The sequence below is a fragment of the Canis lupus genome, chromosome 11 (assembly GCF_011100685.1).
Source record: "Canis lupus familiaris isolate Mischka breed German Shepherd chromosome 11, alternate assembly UU_Cfam_GSD_1.0, whole genome shotgun sequence".
Lineage (NCBI taxonomy): Eukaryota > Metazoa > Chordata > Mammalia > Carnivora > Canidae > Canis > Canis lupus.
Window position 1 is genome coordinate 14446786 of NC_049232.1, and position 10312 is coordinate 14457097.

Consider the following 10312-nt stretch of genomic DNA (forward strand, 5'->3'; position numbering starts at 1 on the left):
TCTTCTGTTTTGACTTTGTTAAGTGGCTCTGTGCCCAGATTAAAAAACCACAGTCTTAGCCTTCTTTGCAGTTAGAGACAGCTATGTAACACACATCTGGCCAATGGTGTATATAAGAGGAAGTTAGTTAAATCTCCTTAAATAGGAGCAAAGCGACCAGGAGGCACACATTTTGTTGTTCTGTGTTCTCCTGCAGTGGCTGGAACCCAGGAGCCCTTTTGCAGTAGACCGTACGGAAGAAGTGAAGAGATTCTTAGAGCCAACAATATGGTCCTCTGGACTTCTCTTTATGTGTGGATCCCTCCCTCCCTCCTCTTCCCAATAGTTAAGCTTCTAATTTCGAGGTCTTTGATGTGCACAGCCAAATGCAATTCCTAAATGAAATGGGGTGTGGTATCAGAACTGGTGGGGGGGTACGAGTAGGAAAGGATGCTTCAAGAAACAGAACCTAAAACATCTCACTTGCTTAATGGAAGAGGTGGGGCAGTGAAGGCAGTATTACAGGCAGGGAGGGCCAGTTGATCCATGTTACACAGGGCAAAACGCTTATTTCAGACTCCTGAAAAGCAGTGTACTGACTCCTAAGTGATACAGAATGTTGGCATATGCTAAGCCCTTCTTATTGCTTTTAGCAGAGCTCTAATGGGGAGATGAGCTAACTCAGGAGACACACAGTCTCCAGCAAAGTGGATGAAAATTCAGCACTTCCCAGAGAGGTGCCTTTGCCCAAGACCTGCAATTGAAGTTGTTTGAGACCTCCAAAATTTACAGCCTTTTGTTAATTAGGGTATCTGACCGCTAGAAAAGAAACCAAGAATATGATGTAAAATAGAAAAACAGAAGCTTAGCTCTTTCTCCTGTAACAGTCTAAGTGTAAGCAGGATAAGCTGTAAGGTATGCGGTTTCACGTTGCCTTTCTATCTTAGGACTTTCTGAATCTGCAAGGTATTGTCTTGTCCCAGGGATCTGAGAGGCCTCTCCACCACACTGGCATTTCAGCTGATAGGAAGGGGAAAAGAGGGAGTGAAAGGGCACTTTCCTGTCTTTAGAAGCATATGATGGGAGGGGCGCCAGGGTGGTTTAGTCAGGTAAGTGTCTGCCTTAGGCTTAGGTCATGATTCCAGAATCCTGGGATCAAGCTCTGAGTTGGGTTCCCTGCTCAGCAGGGAATCTCCCTCTCCCTCTCCCCCTCCTCCTGCTTGTGTGTGCTTTCTCTCTCAAATAAGGAAATAAAATCTAAAAAAAAAAAAAAAAAAAACACTAGAAGTAGCACATGTTCTTTTTGCATGTAACTTATTAGACAGAATTTAGTTATATAGCTATCCCTAATCATAAGATCTTTCATTTGGGCCACCATGTGCTCATTTCTTTCTTTCTTTTTTCTTTTTTTTTTTTTTTTCATGTGCTCATTTCTAAGCTTTGGTTTCTATTATTATGGAGGGTGCAAAGAACTGATATTTTCTCCCTTGCAGGGTTGAAAATCCAACTTCGCCTCCACCTCAAGTGGAAACTATTACAAGTCAAGGACCATACGTTTGGTTTCCTCTTCTGTTCTTCTGACAATCCAGCCTCAAAAAGCTGCCTACACCAATCTTAAATTCCTCAGGGCTTCACTTTTTTTTTTTTTTAATGTAACTTTAATAAGATGGCAATACATTATATTTTGCTCTTCTATTAGGGCAAAGTTTATGCTGTTGGAATGATCTTTAGCAGTTTCAATCAGGAAAAATAAAACTGAAAAAAATCTTTTGAAGATATCTAGGATAGTGGAAATGTCTCAAGGTTTAGTCTAATTGGAATCTGGAATTCTATATCTGAAGATTCTATTGCATTGACTGAGTTCAGGAGCAGGGATCCTGGGACGTCTTATTCTGTCTTGAAAGAGGCACATTGCCAATTCTCTAAACAATGAATGAACTCTACATTTGTCAAACAATTTAACTGCCATGAAATGAATATAATTCATAACTAGTTCTAAAAAGGAACAATTTACTGCAACTTCACCAGATTGTAACAATATTCCTGGACTTCTAGAAGCATCCTATTAAATAGTAAAAAGAAAAAAAAAAAACTTAAAAAAATCGGCATACTGGGGGAAAATTTGGCCTATCTTTTTTTAAAGAAGAATCACACATTGATTCAATAAGTGAACAGATACATTGTTACAGGATGTTTACAGAAGCATTATTCACAATACTAAAAAATTGCAAGCAAATTAAATATCCATCAATAAGGGACTATCTAGGAAATATATGGTGTATCTATGCCAAAAAATTCCTACCCAACCCTTAAAAAAGAGGAACTAGATCCATGTGGAAGTACAGTCAAAATATAACATTTTATCTAGTTATATTACTAGATATAATATTGAAACATTATATGTATCATTCAAATTCATTTCTGTAACAAAGAACAAATAAGGAAGCATATAAATATAACTGTATAAGCATATAAGTTTCTGGAGGCATATACCAGCAGCTACCAATAATGTTTACAACTAGATAGAGAACTGATTGTTCCGGTATGAGGAAGGCAGGACTCTCTCCTTTTACTTTGTAATCTTCTGTGTTCAATGGACTTTTGCTTCAAATTTACATTTCGTTTTAAATAGAAAAAAAAAAAAAGTTACCCAAACCTATAAAACTAATGTTGTTCTAACGCATGTGGTCTATAGACATTGCACGGAGTACTTATCCTAAGAAATTATGGAAGGAGAGTCTAATCTGAATCCTGCTTCCCTTTGCTTTACATTGCTGAAGAGACTAAGCCTAATATTGCTTCTAATGGTACAGCCTTAGCCAGAACTTGCCAGAGAAGAAACCACCAGTAATTTCCTGCCTTATCTGCAGAGTGAAGAGCAGTTTAAGATACCTACCTCATGCTCATTTGACAACCCAGAAATTTATTTTCTAAAAAGTTCCTATTTTATCAAATGTAACATGCTCAATCAACCAGACTTCAAATTTAAAATGAATATCCGTGGGATTCCTGGGTGGCTTAGCGTTTTAGAGCCTGCCTTCAGCCCAGGGCATGATGCTGGAGTCCTGGGATCGAGTCCCACGTCGGGCTCCCTGCATGGAGCAGCTTCTCCCTTTGCCTGTGTCTCTGCCTCTCTGTGTGTCTCTCATGAATAAATAAATAAATAATCTTAAAAAAAATGAATGTCCGCTAGGTACAATTTCTGCTCATTTTAGGAATTAAGAGTATATTCTTCTCATGAGACCATGTGGCTGAAGTCTGAGAAGCATGAGTTTGAATCTGTGTGTCGACTCAGGAAAGGGGCCCACAGTAGCCTCACTATTCCTCGGAGGGTCAGAGGTCACAACACAGACGTGTATGTTTCAGAGGAGTTTCCTAACGGCCACACATATCGTTATGGTAAAAAGCCAATCATGGAGCATCCGCTAAGTCCGAGGCCCCCTGCCAGGACAGGGAGAAGACATAAACTCTTGGCATCCGAGACTTTAGAATCTAGTTGGAGGAGACAGGACTTCTGCATTCATAACAAAAACATTCTATGTCAATATACTGCAATATTCATTTCTGTCCTTCAGAAACTGAGAGCTAGCTCTGGTCTATAAAAACTCCGGTCTATGTAAACTCTTTGAATCTAATTTGCAGACAAGGAAGGGCAAGAATTGCTCAACAGTAATAGCACTTCCCACTGATTAGATACCTACTAGGGTTTCCAGGCATTCTCTCTAAATTTCCTATGGATCCTGCAGACGTGGGTGCCATTGTCTTCATTTTTCCAGAGGAATAAAGTGAGGTTGTGTACAAGTTAGTGACTGAGTCAGGAATCAACCACGGAGCACAGGTTCTTTGAACCTCTGAGCTGTAACGCTTTGTAATCTTAATGAAGGGGAAGAGAGATGGGGAGGGGTGGGGGAAATCTTTAAACTCCTCTCTTTTTCCTCCTTGCAACACTTGAAAAAGAGACACAGGACAAAAGAAGAATGCACGTTCCGTATGCACAATTCTTTGCAGCCCTCTGACGAAGTACCTCAAAAGCTAAGCTCCCATCAATCCTGGCGAGATAGGATCGGCAGAGCACAGTGCTGAAATGAATGGCTTAAAAGAACAGCAGAGACCAAAGAACTTTTTATGCAGAGAAACCCCAAATCTGGGGCAAAGCCCTCCTGTTCATTTTATCACACAAAAGGTAGGTAGTGCTGCCTGTCAAGGTAATGCATTACTACACTATTTGGAAAAACTACAGTTCTAATTAGATGAGCAAATAAATGTTCATTTCAATTTATTAATATAGCTGTAGGCCTTGTTACAATTTATCTCTTGGTTCTGAGGCCAATCCATCTCGAGCTGGGAATCATTGTGGTGAAGTAACAGGTTTTAATAATGGATACGGGCGGTGAATTATTCAGGCAGAAGGGAGCAAAAGCCTTGATGCCTTCACTCACTTCTTTAATTAACTGTGAGATGCTGACGAGTCTGGGCTGTCTCGAGGCTTTCTAAGTTTATCTCCGTCAGAACCGTGAATTTTTCCTGAGCCACAGATATGTTGTGTTCAGGCCCATCCTTATCTATCCATCACCATTTTGTCCTCTTTTAGTCTGAATTCTGTGTCTGCTTAAACATTTTCACACCGGTTCTAGAGCAATGAACACTTGCCTTGCTGAAACCCACAGCTCTGTTCTGCTGGGCTTCTGGATGAGATTTGAAACACAAGAAAATCTGAAATATTTCAATCCCCCTTTAAGTCTGGAAACCCAACCAATAAACAAAGCAGAATCCAGTTCTGGTCACTTAAGCCCATTTAGTTTGGTCTAAAGCCATTTATTTTGGCGGCTGAGAAACAGATGAGCTCCTAGAAAAGAATTTTTAGAGCCTCCATTTAACGTGGCATGAAACAAACACAACTAAAACTCTTACCAAATGGAGGTTGCGTTATTTGCACAGAACAGGGTATGTTATTTATGGAGCTTTGCAAAGTGCCCAAGTGATTCCTGTAAATAAAAGCCTCTCAAAGCTTGGCACTAAACACACAACAGAACATGTCCACATCTGGTGAATTTTCTCTTTTGCCTAACACAAGATTTTCTGATTGGGAAATACATCCAGCCTGTAGATAGTCCCAGTGTAAAATCAATAGTTTTGCTGCGAACACATTAATAATGTGCTTAGATAATTGATTGCCCTTATTTGGACAATCTATTTTGCTATTACCCGTTACTATGAAAGTTTGTGTTTTTTTGTTTTTTTTTTTTAAAGGTGCACATAAACTGTTGGATGGCAATTTACTTATGCTGTGACAAGAGAGTTCCTCTTTCAATTTTGTCACATCAGAGAGAAAGTAAGAAGCTGGGGGAGGTCTGAGCTTACCACTTCTTGGTAGAAATTGAATCACCATTTCTATAAATCAAAAGTCATGTTAAAAGCTCCGTGAAGTAAACAATGATGTATATGAATTAGCAGCACAACCAGAGTCAATACAAATCAAAGTGGCTTTATGAAGGTATTGATGTGTTCAGCTCTTCTAAGGTTGAATACATTTAAGTATTTATCCCCCAGGGCATTGTTGATCTAAATGAATCTATTCACTTTGAAACCAGACAGTGGTTGCAGTGAGACACACTGCTACACACACTGACCCCAATGGGGCGCTTCCCCAAACCGAGTAACCCCAACTGTGGCCAGATGCTCAGTGTAAACCAAAATTAAATGCACGACAACCCGGGGCCAAGACATTTATATAAAGAAGAGGCTACCTTTGTATTTGGTTTTCTTATATATTAATTTTTTCAACATTTTCTTGGAGGGAAAGGCAACATAGATGTATTTTCTAAGGATTCAGCCAAGGAGGACCATGTGGACGCTTCACTGTATCCTGATTTAACTTCACCCAGGCCTTTAAGAGACTGAATCTGTATCTAGGAGTTGCATCAGTACATCCATCCGGTTACTGGATACTCACCAATTCAGCCTGGGCCACAGGCATACTGGCTTGTCTGAGACGCGAGTTTCTTATTGTACTGAAAGGTCATATTTTTAAAAAATCAGATATTACAGACATCCTGTTAGGATTTACTAGATTAGTCTTAAAAAATGTAAAACATCAGATTGTGATCGCATGACTATGAAGACAAAACAGGAAACATACTTCCACGAACTTTCTGGCACCCGCGGCATATTCAGAGTTGAGGCAAGTCATCCCTTTGGGCCTCTGTGAAGTTCAGAAGGGAGCTCATTGCACAGAGGACACACACTGGAATTCTTGCCTGCCACCCCCCCCCCCCCCCCCCCCAGAGAGTATTGGAACATCTAACTTTGTCTCTGAAAGGACTGGCCTCAAATTATCTGACCAAGGGCACTTCCAGGAGCCCAGCCCTCAAAAAGCACACTGAGAAATGAAACATAAACTGGTAAGTGGGTGGAAGTCATTCATCTTTTAAAGCCCATAAAAAGGGGAGAATTGTAAATTAAAATGTCTACAATAGGTTCAACACCTCTCTCTCGGCCCCTCCCCTCCTTTTGTCATGGAGCAGCATTCAAGTGTGGGAATGTTTCTCTTAAACATGTGTAAATCACACATTTGGTCATGCCGTACCAGGAGCCCAGGACCAAGGGGCCAGGCGCAGGGAGGCAGAGGATATTAAATACCGGCCCAGCCGTTTGTTAATGAAACATTTACGCAAGCAGTTTATGTGGTTGTAATAAAAAGGGGGGCCTCTTTCATCACACCCTTTCATTACTTAGCACAGTCTTTAAGAGGATTAATGTGTGTGTTGTGGGGTGGGGGTGGGGGGAGAATGTGCTTATCAGTTGAGTCTCAGGATCGGGTAATGCTGAGTTCTTAATAGATTGCCTCTGGATTTAGGATTACTGCCATGCAAATTCTTGCAGGCTTTCAAAAGAAGAGAAAGCAGTTTGTTTTCTCCCCTTGGACAAGCAGGGCTATTGACTTTGTGATGACATGACCTGGGATTCAGTGTACTCATACCAGTCCCTTCTCCTGCTGTTCCACACAGATGGGCTCGTTTTATTCATTTATTTATCTGGGCTACTGGTGGCCAGTGTCTCAACATATGCGTCGATCCCACTGTCACTATGATTAAGAAGCAGCGGATGGCATGAGGAAGGTGACGACCAAGGGGCTTTTATGATGTTCATATCAAGCATCCTAGCAAGAAGAGGAAGCCATCGAGAAGACAGATCCACTTTTTTTTTTTTTTTTTTTAAGAAGCTGTGTGTTCTCAGCACCTCATTTTCTGAAAGGTTTCCCAACAGCTCAGATAAACTACATATTTTGGAGGACACTGAAGCGAATAAGTGGCCCTTTTATGTTGCTGGGAAGTTAGAGGCAGCTTTTGTTGGCCATCTTGTGAAAGAGTAGAGTACTGATGGATCATGCTGCTTGAGGTCCTGTGACTTCCCACTATTTTTAGCACAAGGAAGATGTTAGTTGTAACAGTGTACAATGGACTAATCAGCCATAATAGAACTCACACTGTTTTTTACTTCACATTGCACTTATTATGTGCCTTGAATGTAAACAGCTCTTTGCTTCTGACAAAGATGGCAGTTTGCCACGGTGGGATTCAGCTTTCTCTAAAGCTCAGCAAACAAGGAATAGAAACAAGCCTGAGGACTCTGAAAAAGCAATTGTTTGAATATATGTCACTTGCAGCCCTAGACAAAATTATTTTTGTTACTTGTATCCTTTCTTCCCTATTTTGCGCTTGGAATCAGCAAGCATTCATATAGGCCAGTTTTCCATGTATGGAAATTATTTCTATTATTTCTCCACCCACATTTAAGAAGTCAAGAAATCACATTTTATAGAAAGCCTTGAAGGATGGCATCCATGTACATTTAACGCTCGTCGTGAAATATGTGGAACTCAGTGTAGTAACATAAAGCTTGATCATATAAGCGGATAAAAGATATTCTACTTAAAATTACACCCAACACCAAAAAGAAGTTTATTGTGCCGTACCATCTGTATGTACCATTAGCAGATTCAATAGTTTGCTCTCAAAACAGATTTAGAGCAATTTACTATAAAGTAAATTGTTGTTGGCTAGCCTTCCTACATTGTTAGCATCCTATGATTTTCCAGCCATGCTGGCGCATTTAAAAGCGTTTAGAATTTTTATCACAGTGATACATGCTCCTGATAAAAACAATCAAATTGTATAAGACGGTTTATAAAGAAAAGTATCCCCTGTACCTCCCTCCATGCCCAGACCCATTTCCTGCAGCAACTTCTAATCTTTCTGGGGTTTTTTGTTGTTGTTGTTGTTTTAGCTCTTGCGGGAATTACCTTCTAAATTCTAAATAAATAATACGCTTATAATGATTTCTCTTGATTCAGTCAACAAATGGTTCAACAAATATTTATTGTGTGCCTATTATTTGCCAGACGCTGTTCTAAGGCTGTGATTCAACAGCCAAAGAAATGGACCAAATGTCGTCATATTCTGCAGTGGGGGGGTCAGGGGTGGTGAGAAGAAGCAAGTAGTAAATAACATCAATGAACAACTTCTTCAGTATATTAAAATGTAAAAACTGCTATCAAATAAAGGAAACAGGAAAGGTAGACCAAGGGAGATGGTTTGCAGTTTAGAACAGGATGTTTATGGATAACCTAACTAAGAATGTGATATTTGAGTAACGACGTGAAGGAGGCCATACAGTAAACCGTGAGTCCAGGCAGGAGGAGGAACAAGTGAAAAGACCCTAAGATAGGAGCATGCCTGGCTGGCTAATGGGATATAAGTGAAATCAGTATATCCCTCCCAAGTGTTGCTCCTTAAAGGATGGGCTTCTATTCCTTTGGGTCTTTTTCACCTATCCTCCTAGTTTGGAAAAGGTGAGATTTAGACAATTATCTGAGACACCCAAATGGGAGCCCCTTGTCAGAGATGACAGAACTATCATTTTAGTCCTGGATTATTAACTGTATGAGAAATTAACTTATTGTTTTTTAAGTAAGCAAAAAAAATTTTTTTTAATAAATAAATCTGCACGTAGTAACTGTTCCTTTAAGAGTGTATTAGTTTTCTATTGCCACACAACCAATTATATTAAGATGTAGAAGCTGAAATCTATACAAATGTGTTATCTCATCATTTATTTGAATTGGAGGAAACAGCTTAACTTTTTGCTAACATCTCTCATGAGGTGGCAGTCAGGCTATCCTCTAGGGCTATAGTTATCCTCAAGACTCAACTGGGGCTGAAAGACCTGCTTTCAAGCTCAGGGACCTGGTGGTTGTCAAGCTTCAGTTTTTTGCAGGCTGTTAGCTAGCAAGTCTCAGATCCTCTCGTGCTATTGACTGAGCTCCTCACCACACCATGTGGTTCTTTCCATAGGGCTTCCCACAGTCTGGCTGCTTCCTTCCCCCACTGCTAGTGATCCAAGAGAATGACAACAAAGAGCCCAAGAATGTGATGTACAGGTAGTTCCAACTTAGTACTGAACAAGTAAGTCCAGCCCATGCTCTAGGGGAGGGCATCCCACAAGGGCATGGAGGCCAGGAGGCAGAGGTACTCAATGCCACCTACCCAGGAAGAGAAGTCAGGTTGGATCCTCTCTTCATACCACACCCAAATGATTTACAGATGAACACAAAATTGAACTATGAAAATCAAGTCATTTCTAGGAACAGAAGTAGATGTGAACATTTCTTTAGTATCAGAATGGGAAGAATGTCCTACACTTAAGACAACGGAAGCTCTCTATCCTGGGCTGGGTTATCCAGGAAGCAGACACTGCGACAGCGTTAGAAGGGAATAGGCTTTTGTGTAAGCAATATCATGAAAGGAAAAGGGGAGGAGGTGGGATTGGGGAGGGAATGTGGATCTGAAAAAAAGTTGGTAAGCCCCAGGGGAGCTCTGAAATGAACATTTCCCCTTGGTGCCGTCCCAGCTGGTGTGGCCCACCTAGGCCCTGGAACCTACGTGGATAGGGACTGCCCTAAGCGTGAGAGTACTTCAGTTTGAAAGCCAAGGAAGGCTCTGAAGGAACTAGCTGTGGGTGGCTGTCTGCTAATGGCAGTGTTTAACGGAGGAGCACATCAATATTTCAAGGAAAATGTCACTGCAGCATCTCCATCTCTGCCACAGTGCACCCCCTGTGCTATGTCCATCAGTGCTCAGACACTCGTAGGGAACAGCTCCTTAGGGCTCTAATAGGCTTTTTTTCCTGAGGAGAAACTGCCCTCAGCCTCCTGCATGAAGCAAATAATACCCACTAGAAGGGTCTTGCGCTGATCAGAAATGGCTAGGTTCCTATACGACTACCTTGCTCTCTCAGTGGCTGAAGACTATCCTGCAGACACTGTGCCCTCCTC

General features: G+C 41.0%; 1 long non-coding RNA gene across 1 annotated transcript; it reads left to right on the forward strand.

The window, feature by feature from the left end:
- Positions 1 to 3915: 3915 nt before the first annotated feature.
- Positions 3916 to 6214, forward strand: LOC119874028. Its single transcript, XR_005366351.1, has 3 exons — positions 3916 to 4162; positions 5230 to 5311; positions 5777 to 6214. It is a non-coding gene; the product is annotated as an uncharacterized LOC119874028 (long non-coding RNA).
- Positions 6215 to 10312: the final 4098 nt, after the last annotated feature.